This window comes from Mycteria americana, chromosome 14 (genome assembly GCF_035582795.1).
Source record: "Mycteria americana isolate JAX WOST 10 ecotype Jacksonville Zoo and Gardens chromosome 14, USCA_MyAme_1.0, whole genome shotgun sequence".
NCBI classification, from domain to species: domain Eukaryota; kingdom Metazoa; phylum Chordata; class Aves; order Ciconiiformes; family Ciconiidae; genus Mycteria; species Mycteria americana.
In genome coordinates this window covers 8,762,300-8,778,070 of record NC_134378.1, presented here as the reverse complement: position 1 = coordinate 8,778,070, position 15,771 = coordinate 8,762,300, and the positions used below count along the sequence as shown (strand labels likewise).

The 15,771-nt window shown below is 46.9% G+C and overlaps 1 long non-coding RNA gene and 3 other non-coding genes across 4 annotated transcripts; all 4 read right to left on the bottom strand.

Moving 5' to 3' along the window:
• Window positions 1–4,152: 4,152 nt before the first annotated feature.
• On the bottom strand, window positions 4,153–8,691 carry LOC142417128 (uncharacterized). Its single transcript, XR_012777898.1, has 3 exons — window positions 8,330–8,691; window positions 6,155–6,293; window positions 4,153–4,716 (listed from the first exon to the last, which is right to left on the bottom strand). It is a non-coding gene; the product is annotated as an uncharacterized LOC142417128 (long non-coding RNA).
• On the bottom strand, window positions 6,365–6,455 carry LOC142417192 (small nucleolar SNORD12/SNORD106). The gene has a single exon (XR_012777919.1). It is a non-coding gene; the product is annotated as a small nucleolar SNORD12/SNORD106 (small nucleolar RNA).
• On the bottom strand, window positions 7,360–7,450 carry LOC142417191 (small nucleolar SNORD12/SNORD106). Its single transcript, XR_012777918.1, has one exon. It is a non-coding gene; the product is annotated as a small nucleolar SNORD12/SNORD106 (small nucleolar RNA).
• LOC142417193 (small nucleolar SNORD12/SNORD106) lies at window positions 8,519–8,607 on the bottom strand. Its single transcript, XR_012777920.1, has one exon. It is a non-coding gene; the product is annotated as a small nucleolar SNORD12/SNORD106 (small nucleolar RNA).
• Window positions 8,692–15,771: the final 7,080 nt, after the last annotated feature.

Below are 15,771 nucleotides of genomic sequence, written 5' to 3'. Positions count from 1 at the left end.
TACCAGCCTAGTGAGTGACTCCAGATTTCAGTTTTAGAAAGTTACAGAAGTACATACAGCATTGTCTGTTCCTGCTATAACTGATGGAACTGACAATTCTGTATTTTTCCCCACTGCCTTGTTCAGCCACTTCACAGCAGCAGAATACGAGCTCTAGACATGCAGTGATTATCCTTTGCCAGCCTCCGAGAGCTAGTAGGGAGCTCCCTGTGCAGAGAAAAAGCTGTAAGTGAGCCTTTGTCCAAATCATACCTCCTGGCCTTCATCTCCTCATTCGAAACACCCAGCAGATGCGCTCAGGGGTTGACCAGTGCCTGCAGAAGTCAGGCAAGCAATGGGGCAACAAATACCAAGGACAGCTCTGAGGAGGAGAGCTGCAAATTGCTTTAAATTCAGTGTTAAACCCCCTCCCCCAACTTTTATCAAAGGGCTATATTAAGAGATTTTCAAATGGGGTGATCTTACCTCCATGCTTGGTATAGACAATAAAGTTTGTTTGATGGTTTCTCTATTAACCAGGAGGCCTGCTTCATTACTTGGCTGTAATGCAGTTGTACTAGGAAGTCCATTGCAGCTCAAGTTTTTGAATAGCTTATGGTTACTCACAGGAAAATTGCCTGAACTCATAGCATACCACATTGCTGACAGCCCATAGCTAGCCACAGTCAAGTTCAGCCAGCTTTCTTTTCCAAAGGTGTTTGGAAGAGCAGCAGAAGGTAGAATATCCCGTATAACAGAAAAAAAGATGCTACAGTAGTAAAGAAAATGACCCACAGCCTGTGTTTACCAGCTCGCCTACCATATACCCTCATTTTTCTAAAACTCTGTCCAGACAGACTTTTGGTAAAGGCAGCCATGCTCACATTTTTGAGCTGGTGCATGGGAATTTGGAGCAAAGGCATGGAAGGGATGCTCTCTAGACCCAAACGAGCTCCAGAAAAAACATCATAGAGGCAGATGTAAAATGAAGCCACACCTAAGGTGCCCAGCTGTTTGTAGGCATATCAGAAACTCCAGCAGATGAGAGCTTTGAAGCAAAAACCTATCAGTCCAGAAGACGTCGTCCTCCTCTAAAAGCCTCTGACAAGTTCAGATGTTACTTTCAGGATTTGTCTCCACTTTGTCACACTTCTTGTTCTTACAGATAATCTAATGACCACTGGTCCAGAGGTTCATTACAGCACGCTGCTATAGTGACAAGGTGAAAGCATCCTGACTATGTACACACAGAACCACTCAAACAAATGGACAGTTTGATGCAGAAGCCCCATCTGGCCCTTGCTAAGCTCTGGGCAACGCATGCACACAGCACCCCCTACAGCTGGCAGGTCCAGGCAGAGGAGATCACCAGGCTCAGGTCATCGCATGCAGTTCAGTTCCTCCATCTAACTAGCCCCTGCATCCAGACTAGAGAGCATGGACAGGTTGCCTACAGTGGATCAGTTATCTTCAGACAGTTTTGTCTTCCATCCCTATGCATATATGCAATAGCAACAGTGCTTGAATCCTGACCTGAGCAACTTTTCTTGGAGAGGTAATAAAACATGTTCCAGCTACATCTGTCCTCAGTTCCCACTGGACCACCAGCACACACTCTACTCCCTAAAGTATGCTTGCTGGTAGGCATGCTCATTAGATTATGAAAGTAATGATATTAGCAGCAGTTCTGATCCCTCATCAATATGTTGTTTCAAGAGATTATGCTGCTTACATTAATTGAATGAGAAAAATCTCTACCCAGTTTAATGGAAGACTGCTTTAAATGCTGATTAATAGCTAATTTTCCATCATTGCTGTTTCCTACTAAACATACATGCCAAAGGTCACTATCAGCTCAGATACCAAATCCTCTCCGATATCCACTGAAAGGGTTATTTATGCTTTTAAGTAGCAGAAATACCCTCTAAACTTGTAGTTGCTGTAAATAACTTCCAATCCATTAGAGTATTAATTAGGCTGTTGCTATCAGGCAGTAAAAGTAACACAGCAATACTTCAAATGCTGCAGGAAATAATTCCTTAAACATTTCCTCAGCCTGTTACCCTGCCTCACTTTTGCCCTTCAGCTACTTCAAGCTGAATTGTCACCGTAGGGCTAGCCAGCACACTGCAGCCGCTGCACACAAGCACCCAGCTGCCTTCAGGCAGCAGCCCCTCGGTATTTAGCGTGTATAACCCATCAGTTACAGACTCCCACAGGCTCAGAACCAGCAACACAGGAACCTTCAACAGCTGCCAGGTGGCCCTGCTCCTCAGGAACCTAATAAGGCTGCAGGGCGATTGGTTTCTAACCCCATCCCTAATGCACGTACATGCTGCTGCACTACATCCCAACAGCAGCACATTGGGAATAGCTACTGCCATCATTAGGCCTGGGGTTTGAATCTGAGCCTGCTGAGACACTGCAGGTTAATACATATCCCAATTCTTCACATCAGCTTGCTCTGAAGGGGCTATTTACTTCATTTGCATTGCCAGTGGGGAGTACAAATGCTACCAGACCAGGACCTGCATGAGACATCTGCCAAGGCCTGTTTCACTGTGCATCATGCAGATACCACTCCTGACTGCCAGGCTAATGGGCACAGCAGATGGAGCACACCGTCTCCCTCCACGCAGAACACTCGCCACCATTCAACCCCCCTACGAGAGGGCAGACATCACACAGCACAGGTACACTGACACAGATGATTTTTTTTTACCCTTTTCACCTCAGGCCAGCTGTGTAGAGTCAATTGATCTGGGATGTGAAAGTCAGAGGTTGTGCTAGTTTTGGCTAGGCTAGAGTTAATTTTCTTTACAGTAGCTAGCATGGGGCTACGTTTTGGATTTGTGCAGAAAACAGCACTGATAATAGAGATGTTTTAGCTGTTGCTAAGTAGAGCTTACACTAAATCAAGGACTTTTCAGCTTCCCATGCTCTGCCAGGTGCACAAGAAGCTAGGAGGGGACACAGCTGGGACAGCTGACCCCAACTGACCAAAGGGCTATCCCATATCATATGGCATCATGCTCAGTATATAGAGCTGGGTGAAGAGGAAGGAAGAGACAGATGTTCAGAGTTATGGTGTTTGCCTTCCCAAGTCACTTACACATGATGGAGTCCTGCTTTCCTGGAGATGGCTGAACACCTGGCCTGCTGATGGGAAGCAGTGAATGAATTCCTTGTTTTGCTTGCATGCACAGCTTTTGCTTTACCTATTAAACTGTCGTCATCTCAGCCCATGAGTTTTCTCACTTTCACCCTTCCGATTCTCTCCCCCATCCCACCAGGGGGGAATGAGTGAGCAGCTGTGTGGGGCTTAGTTGCCAGTCAAACCACGGGGTTAAACCACAACAGAGGTACAGGAAGCAATACATCCCAGGGCTCTTGACTACCTTTCTCTGGTATTAGGAAAGCCTTTAGCTTCCTCTAGTTTAGTGGTTCCCTACTCCAGCACATGTGCAATCCATATTTAATTATCCTGCTCTGCAAAGCTGGAATTTTGCCAAACAGCATCCAGGGGAAGGCTGCAGGATCTGAATGAACATCTGTCACCAAGTCTCTCTAGCTAGAAGCACAGTCATTCCTGCTAGCTGAACACACTGCAAATCCTCACAGAAGCTGACATCAGCTTCCCTTCCTTCCCAGACTGCTATCACTTTTCTCTAAGACTCATCTATGGAAGACTTTGCAGAGCCACAGTGACTTACCTGGGAACATGCTAATCTACACCTTTTACCAGGCCAGCTAAAATCCCCACTGAATTATGTTCTACACCAGCTGCTCCCCACACAGGATCTAAGGGAGAAGCTGAGGGAGAGCCCTTGTTCTGACAGAGGCAAAGTGCAGACTACACCTCTCCCTTTGGCCCAGAAGACAGACCTGTCATCAACCTTTAGCACCCAGCTGTTACATAGACAACTGTGCCCTAGTGCCGTTTCCTGCAGTACAGCAGTAGCCACAAGTCTCAGCTAAGCACTTTTACTTCAGGGTGTGTGAAGGTATTACTGCCTTGAGATCACATCCCTTTCCAGCTTGAGGCAGCAGGCAGCTCAATGTAAGCAATCACTACACAGAAGCCCCATTGCCATCCAACTCCCAAAAACAATTAGGAGATCCAGAAATTGGCTGTTGAAGGTGTATAAAGAGAATTTCAATCACCAACTGAACTCACCCAGTACTCAGATTTTATTGAAAATAGGCTCTAAACAGTACAAACACACACTGCATTGCAGCATCCAAGATGCCCCTTCCCCACTTTACAGGCTGCCAATGATACATTACTAAAGCTTTCTGGATGATGGGGGAAGAGCCAAGCCTCTCCTTACACAGAAGGCCATCCTCCCATACTTGACAACTGCTGACTAAGTAGAGGCTTCCTTACTTTTAATGATTGTGGTAGGATAACCTTAGCTGTCAGGTGCCAAATGCAGCCCTTGCAGACAAACACATCCAATTACATTAAACATGCAGCAAGTTCCACAATCCATTACAGTTAAATGCCTCATACCAAGGGAAAGAAAAATATAACACCCTCCATCTCTAAGTTGGCAGGACACCAATTTATCACTCTTGCTGAGAAAAGACCAGAGCTGTTGCAGTGCAATGCAAATGCTGTAGCTTGGACAAGGGATCACAGGCAGCAGCATGGAGAGGGACATTAGCAGAAGACAGCTTTCTGCTAGTACACTGACGTCACAGCAGGTCCCAGGACAGCTTCTGACAAATCTCAACCTGTCAAGAAAACAGCCAACATTTTGTCAGTCCACTCTACTGCAAACAGCAAATATAAAGCTTTCAAATCCTCCCCAAAAGCTATTAGACAGTGAGGGCTGCTCTGCAAACAGCAAAAACTTCTTCACTGCCAGGCACTCCAAATAGGATGCACTCTTAAAACTGCATTGTGGGAGCTTTTATAGTAGTACTTGATAAAAGCCTGGGGGAGCTGACTGAGCAGAGAGTGCCAGAGTAACATATTTGGTCAGCTCTACCAGCTTCACCATCTGACACAGACCACTCATACTCCTTTTAAATTCAAGAGTGCCATATAGAAAAGTCACATTTATGCTCTTCATAGATATAGGCTACCAAGGAGACTTCAGCCTCCTTGGAGATACAATAGCTGCACAACAGGCACCTGAACAGCAACACAAGGCTGTAAATGAATGAAGCCAGTGACAACAGCTGTTTATCCAATGAAGTAAAGTACCATTAAGCACTTTTTCTAGAGCATTAGTGAAATCCTAATCAAACAGCCAAGTTTTCAGAAGATGTCACATTGTTGTTTTTCTTTGTATTTTTATAGAAGATCACCAAAAGCAATCCCTTTCCTGCAAATAGACACATTGCTGGAAGCTGACTTTAATCCACATTTCTCCAAGGCATTGAGAACCTCCCATTCAGGGCGGAGGGGAACAACAAAAAAGAAAGATCAAAACCAAAAGCTCCCCAACTCTGTAAGAAGCATCTCATTTTAACACTGCTTAAATGGGTCAAAAATAAAAAAAGCTATGCTTATGGCCTTAAGGTTAAATTGAAACCTGTCAGAGCTCTCTGCCATTTACTTGAGATCTTTTGAAAGCAATACTTCTTTCACCTTTGATCCTCAAGTCTTTTTACACATGTCAGATAGTGTTATACAATCAGCGTTAATATATGTGCAGACAGCACCCTCCAGTGCTGCCCACCCTCAAAGCATGCAGCATCCATGTAGTTTCCCTGCAACAGAGGTGCAAGGACATGTAGCCTCAACATACAGCCACATGAGGAACTGAAGTATCATCTTGCATCTGTGGAATCAGTCAACCCAGCTAAAACAGAAGTTTGCATGAGCATTGCCAACCTGGTGGGGAAAAAAGTCTGAAGTCATCATGACAGATGCTCTTCAGCTCAACATTAAAAGGCAACCAATTACATTTGAAAAATCTTGATGCCCATAACAACTGACAAGGTATTAATCCCTGCAGGGAAGATGGTAAAAGGAAAACTTCAGTATTTCAACAGGTGTTGATACTCAGGTCCAACACTTAAAAGGGCCCCTGCTGCAGTGCTCAAGTCTACACATCCATCAAATCTCCAGGGACACAAACCTGTCAAAGCATTGCAGAAAAGTGTTTTTTCCCTTTTGTTTTTTTTATTTAAACCAGTGAACATAGGGAGATCAAAGACTTACCACTCTCCCCTGCCAGAGGTGGGAACACATACGGTGGAGTAAACCCAGCAACTGCCATCATCACACAGTTCATCACTACCAGCTACATACAGCCATCACATCCAGTCTTCAAGAGGCTCAACATCCCCTTTGCAGCATCCTACGAGTAAAGCCAAAGGGAACAGTTAGCACCAGGCCTTGCCAGGGTGTGGGACACAGCAGTACTTCCCTGCTGGTGCATCAGACATGATCTGGCTTGAGCAGTGAGAAATCAACACTGTCGCTCTGATGGGGAAAAAATTCAGTCATCACTTACACCAGCAAGTCCCCAGGAGTTAGGGGGCTGCACACCCACAGCAGCTGTGCCACACTCCCACCTCCCCCAGCAGACCCGCAGGGACTGAGTGAACTAATGGCAGAGGAAGTGGCAAAGCCATGCACACATATGGCCACCACTGAACACTGAATATCTGCAATCCCCTCACACTCCCTCAATTGGCCAGCAAGGGGCAGGGCAGAAGAGACTCAACAGCACCTCTCTTCCAAAGGGACACACTTCAGCCAGGATGGTTCCTGTCCCTTACTGGGGCAGCTGCTCAGAGCAGCAGATCACCTCCATGTCTCCATGCAGGGTGCCCTTAAAATGAGCTCTCTGAACACAATGCATCACAGGGAAACAAACAGGACAGAGCTGTAAACCACCATCCTGCTCCAGCTCAGCCTGCACTGGTGGGGCTTACAGATTCTTTGCCCTGCTGGTTCCTGTTCACTAGCCACACCTGCCACTTTGGACATGCTGGAATAGGAGCAACATGAGGCAAAGGACTTTTTTGCAATGCTTATACATGAGGAAAACCTCTTGTGTTTTCACCTCTACAATATCTAGGCTAATGCTCAAATTTACACATCAGTCAAGTCTCCAGGGACAAAGACTTTTGGAAGCAAATCCCTTGCAGAAAGGCATTTCCCCCCCGCCCCTTTTTTTATTTAATTTAAACCAGTGATCAGTTACTTTAAGGACTTACCATTCTTACTTGCTAGAAGTTCAGGCATGGTGGAGCAAACCAGGCAACTGCCCTCATCACACAATTCATCGCTGCCACTACAGCCATCACATCAGGTTTCCCAGAGGCTCAACATCCCCGTTGCAGCATCCTACGAGTAAAGCCAAAGGGAACAGTTAGCACCAGGCCCTGCCAGGGTGTGGGACACAGCAGCACTTTCCTGCTGGTGCATCAGACATGATCTGGCTTGAGCAGTGAGAAATCAACACTGTCGCTCTGATGGGGAAAAAATTCAGTCATCACTTACACCAGCAAGTCCCCAGGAGTTAGGGGGCTGCACACCCACAGCAGCTGTGCCACACTCCCACCTCCCCCGGCAGACCCACGAGCAATGAGTGAATTCACACAAATCCTTCCCCAAAAAGAGCTGGCTGGTTGGCATGCTCAACTGGCACATGGGACAGGAGAAATACTGCAGGAGTCCAGAGAAAAAACACTGATGTATAGGCTTCCGCAGCAGAGCACAAGACAGCAAAGCATAGAAAAAGAGGAGGCAGGCAGATAACAGGTTATGCACTTTTGCAGGCCCGGCCTTTATGGCCATGCGAGGCTTCCACCTTCCCAAGGCGAAGGCAAGGGGTCGCACACTCAGCAGTAAATGCCATGCAGTCGCCAGACCCCAGGCCACGAACACCACGTGGCCCATGCTGTGAACGCTACCGCACACCTACCAGCAAGGAGCAGGGCAGGAAAACTCCGGAACCAACCCCTCCTCCAAGGGCCCACCGCAGCCAGGCCAGCTCTGCCCCACGCTGGGCCTGCAGAAGAGCACCCCCGTGTCTCCAGCGTGGCCTGGTCCCCAGCCCTCCGGCCACGGGGCACCTGCCAGAGGCTCGGAGCTGTAAACCCACCGCCCTTCCTAGGCTGCAGATTTCTCGCCCTGCTGCCTTGCACGCAACGGGAGTGAGACAAGGCACAAAGGGCCTGGCTGCAAGGCTTCTGCAGGAGGAAACCCTCTCTGTTGTCAGCTCCACAGTGTCTAGGCTAGCGGTCAAACCCACACATCTGTCAAGTCTCCAGGGAGACCAACCTGGCAAAGCACTACAGAAGCAACTCAGTACCGCTTTTGAAAAATAAATTATATATATGTGTATTTTTAAACCAGTGAGGAACAGTTACATTAAGGACTTACCATTCCCAACGGCCAGAGGCTCAGGCATGGCAGAGCAAACCAGGCAACTGCCCTCATCGCACGCCTGACCCTGCCGCACCGGGTCTCCCAGAGGCCCCGCACTCTCGGCCTTTGCAGCGCCCTGCGAATAAAGCCAAAGGAACAGTCAGCACCGGGGCCGCAAGGGCACGGGACACAGCGGCGCTTCCCGCTGGTGCATCAGACATGACCTGGCTTGAGCAGTGAGGAATCAACACTGTCGCTCTGACGGGGAAAAAATTGTCATCACCTCCACCAGCGAGTCCCCGGCTGCCCCAAGGCTGCGCACCCGCGGCGGCTGCGCCACGTTCCCGCCTCCCCCGGCGGGCCCGGGTGAGCTCACGGAAGACCTTCCCAGGAAGGGCGGCCGCTCATCAGGAAACACCGCAGCAGCCCGGAGAAGAGCACTTGGGGACGAGGCCCCCGAGGCTGAACAGAGAAGAGGCGGCCATGCCGCCAGCCCACGCGGGCCCAGCCGCTCCCTCAGCGGGCGGGCAAGGAGGCGACACCAGCGGCCGCCAGAAGCCCGCTCAGGCAGGGAGGGCCACCAGGAAGGGGCAGCGGGGGAAATCCCAGACCCACCAGCCCCCCGACCACGCCGGAGCCCAGCCGAAGACGCGCACCCACCTCAGCCACGCCGGAGCAAGAGGCCGATGGGGCGCCCGCGAGGCGCTTTATAGGGGCCGCGGGGCCCGCCCCGGCCCCGCCCGCGCTGAGGCGGGAGGGCGGGCGCCGGCGCCATGTCGGGCGGCGCAGCTCGGCCTGCTCGCGGGAGCCGCCCTCCGCCCTGCTTTCCTCTCCCCGCGGAGGGGTCCCCGATCGTAGGGGAGGCGATGGGTTGGGTTTTCCGCTCCCCGCTCCGGCGGCTTTGGAGCCGGTGCAGGTGGCGTGAGGTGCGCCCGGCAGCGAGGGCGGCCGGGGCCGCCATTTCGTGGTGGAGGGCAGGACGGGGCGCTGGGCGCGCTCGGCCGCGCCGCTGCTCCCTGGCCCCGTTCACCGCATGGCGGTGCGCGCCTTCAGTGCCTGCAGCCCGCCCCAGGGCCGCCGTTGTGCCCGGGCTTCACGTGAGGAGACGGGTGAAGGCGGGCGCGGCGGGTGCGTGTAGCCGGTTCGCCCGTCCCCGCGCTCGGAGGTGGGCCCCGCGGCGTGCCCGTGGGCCGGCGGCTGCAGGCCTCCCGGCCGGCTCCGGCACCGCGGGGCAGCCTTGGGTCCCGGTGTGGGTGTCGGTACAGGCGGTATGTCACACTGCAGGGGAGGCCCGGAGATTGAAACCGGGCAAGCGCTGCGTGTGCCCGGGCTTGGGGCATCGATACGTGTAACGTGTGCCGGGATGGGCGAGTATGGCTTTGTGGAAGTTTAATTTTCTCTTTTCTTCTTAGAAAGAAAAAAGCGGGTTCAGAGATGTTTAGTGACTTGTCCAAAGGCAAGTGGCAACATCCAGCCTTAATCCAGAGCAGGAGCTCCCAAACAGCTAATTCAAGGACTACCTGCTTGCACCGCCGTGTTTCTCCCAGCTCAGGCTCCTTGCTGATGTGCGGCTGGGTTTCAGCTCAGGTTTGTGTCAGCGAGGGGATGCATACTGCAGTTTGGGGAACACATCACAGCAGCAGTTCTTTTGCTTTTTGGCGGCCATAGACGGGCAAAATATGCCACATTAAATAGTTTGCCACTGAGTAACATGAGGAAGGAATAGAGAGCAAAGGATGTGTCTTGAATGAGAACAGCCTGGCATGTAACCCGAGCATTGCTGTGTGCAGTGATTTTATAGCTATAAATTCACCTTGGAAATGGGGTGTGAATCCAGTCACCCATATGTAGTGGAGACTTGACATATGACATCCTTGAATACACATTGAAGGTATTTTCAGTGTCCTGCACTCACATGGAGTGCGTGCATTTATTCATGTTCAGAAAGGTCAGCCAAGCACTGCGTTTCATCCCTCACCAGTGGTCACTGTATAGCAGGAGGTGCCACTGTATGATTCAGAAATGTGCTGCAGCCATGACTCCCCCTCCCAGCACGTCCTGGGGAAGGTAGGAACTTTTGTCACTAGAATAAGACCAACTAAAGAGATGGGGTTGAAATGGAGTCAAAGTTAAAGAGGCAGGGGGACAGGCAGGGGAAGGCACAAAGCCATACGCTAGTTTTACATCGGCAGGGTGGTCTTTTGGGCTAAACACTGGAGTTGAACAATCCCGAGGTCTGCAATAAGTAGCTCTGGTCTAGACTAGCTCAAAATCATGTAATTGCTCCATGCTTCGGGTTTTTCTATTTGTAAAGTACACACTGGTTATGCCAAGGCACCAGGTAGAGCTGTTCAGTCACTTGCTCGGAGTTGTATGAAGTGTAGCATTGTGTGACTTGTCACATCAGTGCTTCAGCAAACCAGCTGTTACTTTGGTATCGAGCTTCTACTAACTAAACAGGGATTCAGTGACAAGGGGACCAGCCCAAGCTGATTGCAAGGTGAATACATCCTGTGGGACCAATGGAGGGGATAGGTCAAGGATGGGGCTTGAAATGTGATGAGAACAAGAAAAGGCACGTGGTCAATTTGTCAGCTAGTTTGCAAACATACAGCCAAGGCTCTGCAAATCTGCCTAGAGAAGCCACATGAGATATTTTAGACACTCTGAAACGAGTAAGCCTATCTTGTTTTATTCACCTCCTTGTCTAGTAGTATCTACAGACATACATACTGCAAGTACATATATAGGCCTTATAGGATGTTTGGAATAACACTGCATAATTCAGCTACCATTAAAATGCTTTTTCCAAATTAAATGTGTTTGTAGGCAACTAATTCTTGAAAGCAGCTTATCAAACAGGACTTGTGGAATAAATCTCAATCCCATTAATCCAAGTTCCAGAACACCAAAAGATGAAAAGACAATCAAAGGAAGGACATTTTAAGAGGATTACAGGGAAAACTAATCTTGTTACGCTGCAAACCCATGTTACATGTACAACGTGAAAGGAACTAAATGTGATTTGTGTTGCCTAGCTTGGCAAGGAAGGAAAAATGGGAAGGTCTGGGATGTTAAACAGCTGCAGCAGAGTTTAGTATTGAATTTATTTTATTTTAGTGGGTTTTATTCTCCTTGGCAGAACAATGTTGAAAATCTCTAGCTAGATGAATTCTTCAACTCAGTCAGGGCTCATTGCAGCAAGACTCCTTGAACTGAGGAAGTTCCTCAAGAGGCGGCAAAAGTCAGAACATACTCAAGTCCCAGTTCTCCTTGTTTTCACTTGCAGAGGGACCTCTTCTGTGGGGCATTGCTGGCCAGAGCAGCCAGCCCAGGAAAGCTTTGCTTCACAGCCAGTTAGCAGGACTTTTGCTTGCATGACACACATCTCCCACTGGACAGCTACGCACTTTTCTTGCACGGGGGCTGCAGCTGCAGGCTGGGCCGGGCCTCTCCAGTCTTGTGTCCCTGTGTTTGTTCTTGTATGAGTCATGCAGGAGCAGTTACTCTGTCTGACCTTACAATAGTGGCCAAAGCGAAGGTAAAAGGTTAAAGGCAGTTAGTCACATGCACTTTTTTAACAGTACCACAACTTCTGAAGAATGCTTTTGTATTACATGCCAGCCTTCACAGGGAAGCGTTTTCAGCTTCCTCCAAATGCCAACACTGAGTGCTAGCACAGAATCATTTCTTTTCTCTAGTGCCCAAGAAAGGGGAAACTTGATGAAAGAAGTGCTTCTGAATTGCTAAACAAGACCTTGTTAATCTCATGGGATGATTAAATATTTCACATGCCAGCATCCAAGTGCTACATTGTTATGTTCAGGGTTTTTTTTAAATCAGAACTGAGTATGAAGAAATCCAAACTTTAATTGGGATGCAGTCTCTGACTTCCTGACATAATAGACTAAACTGAAAACCCAGCACAAGATGCCTCCAATACTCAGGAAATTTCTAATACAGATTGTAATTTTCCAGCATAAAATTTTGTCAAAGAATTTTTAAAAAAAGGTATGCATCAATAAAGCCATGAAAAGATCTCTTTGTACTGTTGGGTCAGTAACTTCACTGGAGTACTATGATAATCAAAACAGTTAGCACACTGACAGGGTATTGAAAAAAATCTTTGTGAGCATTTGCCAAATATTACACACTAGTCTTTTGGAATATGAAAAATTCCAAACACAAAATTCACAGAATGAATTAAAGGGCAGTAAGAAAAACTGCCATAGTTTAGATGTGGAGCCAGAATTTTTCTAGCCTGCAGCTAAGACTAGAAACAAATGAAGACTGTGAATGACCCAGCTGAGTTTCAGCAGAAGAGGCCCAACAGGGAGATGTATTCAGATTTACCAGTTTAATAGGCCTATTTGCAAATAAATTAAGTTCTGGGTTTTTTCTTCCTACAGACTGTCAAGGGTTTCCTTCCAAAAATGATAGAAATGCATCACGGCTGCATTGTGACTGTAGCAGGAACTTCAGGCCTGTTTGCAGCAGGTTTAGAGGTCAGTAGCTGTGGATCAGCAGGGACACAAAGCCCTCTTACAGAGAGATCCCAACATTCATTTTCTGGTGAACACAAATCTTCCCTAGAGGTACTGCAGTTTTTTAGGGTATGACCATTGCAGCGAGTCTTAGGGTGAGCCAGAGCACTCCACCTGCGGGACTGGGTCCTTTGCTGATTTTATGCATCTGTTCAGGTTTAGCCTTAAAATTGATCAAAATATTTTAAGTTTTTCCAAGCTCAGATAAAGCATTTAAAACATGGAAACAACAAATGCCTGTGAGGTGAGCAACTGCCTTGTTAACAGCTTTCCACTGAGGATACAGCAATTTCTAATGCTGTGTGACACCAGTAAAATTTTGCAAAATTACTGGATAGACTCTACAGAAACATTTTTGGAGTGAGAAGGGAGCTTTGATGGCTTACAGATTACTCTCTTTGATTATTAGCAAATTAATTTTACATAGGCATTGATGAAAGACACTACTCTGTCAGAAAGAGGTGGAGCAAAAAGAAAGGAAATTGCAGACCAATATGATGTTAACTTAAAAGTGAGTTTAGAAATGTTTACACCCTTCTGTATCTTGCAAAAATAACTGCATGGTTTTAGGCCGTTTACATGGGACAGGCTTTTCAACTGCAATGTTGAAAGAACATGTGCGGGAACTCAAATGCATTACAAGACTTTTCAGTTTAACTCAGATGGAAATGCTTTGGTTCAACAGATAAACAGTGGTTTAGGTCATCTGAACAGTGTATTATTAGCTACAATCAGGAAGGCACCACAAGCCTTGCTAGTGGCTTCTTAGAATCAGGAGGTGTCGAGGTAGGCAGCACAGGACGAAGAGAAAATGCATCTCCTAGAAGCTGACCTGTTTTCAGAGCGGTACCTGGAGTGGTCTTTCAACAGCACCATTTTTTGCATTGAGGTTGACAACACCCCAGGGCAGTGAGGTGAAGAGCACAGGACCCCATGCAGCCCTGACTGCAAGTACAGCTCTATCTCTGACTTTTTCCTGAGTTTGGAAAAACACCTCATGAAACATTTTGTTGAAATGTGTGTCTCTCTAAGGAAAGGAAAGATACTTCATACACCTCATGGATGCAGGAATCTGTCCACCACAAGTCAGATAATCTTAAAGCCTGCTTTAAGAGATGTTACTCTTCAAGGAGTAGGGGTTCATGGAGGGGAGGGGAGGAGAGTAAGCATCTTTATGAAGTAAAACCACTAGTAGGAAGGGAGACATGAGCGTGCCACATAGCTAAAGGCTAACACAGCTTCCCAAAGGAAAGGGCCAACAAAAAATACTGACAGACAAGAAAATGGGAAGTAATGGCAGCATTCACAAGGAATCTGGAAACATCCGTCTGTGAACCACAAGGTTCATTCCCTTCCTGGGTAGCCCAGAGGACCGTGGGCTCAAGTGCTTGCAGATGCAGTATGTGTAAGCTTGTGCACATTCAGTTTGAACACTTGTCACGTGCTTGTTTGAAGTGGGATTAGCTTTGTTTAATGTCCAGCTTAAACAAAAATGCACCATGTACAGCATGTGGCAAAAGGCCATTAAAAAATCAATGAAGTTATATCCAGCTGACTGATGAACGACAAGAGGTCTGCATTTGACCCAGTTTACGTATGACTTTAATCTAGGTACATCTTCCCTATCTGCATACAATTATGGACCAGCAGAATGGGGAGGGGTTAGCAGTAGAAGCTCTTAAATAACCTTTTTTCTTTTAAATGAAAATCACCATTGGATTTCTACATCAGCCCTTTAGCACATAGAAATACAAGAAGTTAAAACACTCACTGAAAACACCAGTTACCTTTGAAGTTAGTACAGTACAAGAGAAAGCACAACAGAGTTATTGCTAACAATGCTTAGGAGAGACAATTATTTAAATGTATTTAGCCTTCGTGAGTTTGAAGTAGCACATTTTCTTCAAGTTTTTATCCACTTTTGTAATTAAAGTAACTTGGTGGCTCAACATTTTAATACATAAGCTCCTCTGTATCTACTTAACAACCTTTAAAGGGAATTTACAAACTTTTCATGCAAATGCAGTGGCAGTTTGTAGGACAGTTACATTGAATCATATTTACAACAAACTACTGGTGGATTTATTTTTCTGGTGGTGCCTTCCTTTCCCAATTGTTTTTTCTAGGCAAGAGCTAAATAGTAGTCTCAGTTAAAACCAAGCTACTGTGTGAAAACAATGAAAGCGGTAAGTATTGCTTTGGACCACAATATATATCCCTATTGTGATGTACTTGATTGTGGCTTTAAAATGTTAGAACAGCAATTTGGGAGATTGCACCCACGATAAAATGGGGAATAGGGATTAGTGTCTGTAGACATGCCCCGTTGTTCTCAAACAGATTCTGCATTTGGACTTTGATATGAAACATATCAGAGGTTTTGTCCCTTAACATAGGGTTGGGATTGCCTTCTTTGGGAGCACCAGTCTCCCTTCTGGGGGGCGGGGGGGGAAAGCAGCATTTAAACATAAAAGACCATATTTTGGTTGGAAATAGTAAAGATAAATGGAAGAATGGTAGCAGAGAATGAAAGTATTGAAAGCATACTCTGTGAAGGGTATTTTCTGCGCCATTAACATGGGACATTTAAACTCTAAAACATCCTCTATTAGCAGGTTGCTAAAAAAATACTGTGAAATTGGAAGTGGGAGAATGAGTAAAGTTTAAAAGCACTATAATTTTTTCATTTCTAATCAAATACAATTTTGTTGCATTAGGATACTGCTAGTAGTATACAAAATAACTTGTTTTGTTGGAGAATAAAATACACTCTTGGATAAGTATCATTTGCCATCTGTATGCTTTTATTCAGTTCTAATCCAGACGTTAAATGAATACCCTAGAGATTTTAATTTGCTGTAACAACTTAGGGTTTTTTTTCCCCCAGCCTCCTTCCATGGAATGTTCAGTTTT